The sequence below is a fragment of the Penaeus monodon genome, chromosome 21, assembly GCF_015228065.2.
Source record: "Penaeus monodon isolate SGIC_2016 chromosome 21, NSTDA_Pmon_1, whole genome shotgun sequence".
Taxonomy (NCBI): domain Eukaryota; kingdom Metazoa; phylum Arthropoda; class Malacostraca; order Decapoda; family Penaeidae; genus Penaeus; species Penaeus monodon.
Genome location: NC_051406.1, coordinates 36721611 through 36721958, shown reverse-complemented (window position 1 = coordinate 36721958; position 348 = coordinate 36721611).

Below are 348 nucleotides of genomic sequence, written 5' to 3'. Positions count from 1 at the left end.
CATATATATTTTCTGTATGACTCGTTAGGATAGTAATATGTTGAGGAATCTCAGGGTAAATGCAATTCGCGCCCGGGATTTCCTGAGACTAATCGGTTATCATATTTATGGAAAAGTACCAAGGAAGAAGCAAAACGTAAGGCAGAGTGATCGAAAATTAAGATTAAGATTTATGTTGTCTCCGTCTCTTTACCTTATGGGAGAAATGTGCGAGAGAAGTTCGCGAGCAGGCGAAAACTGTACATTTGTTGAAATTGATTCAAAACAACACAAAAACGCTGATCATCAGAGGATGAAAATAAATATATATTATTGCGACTCAACGTAGCTGTATCCTAGAATGTAACG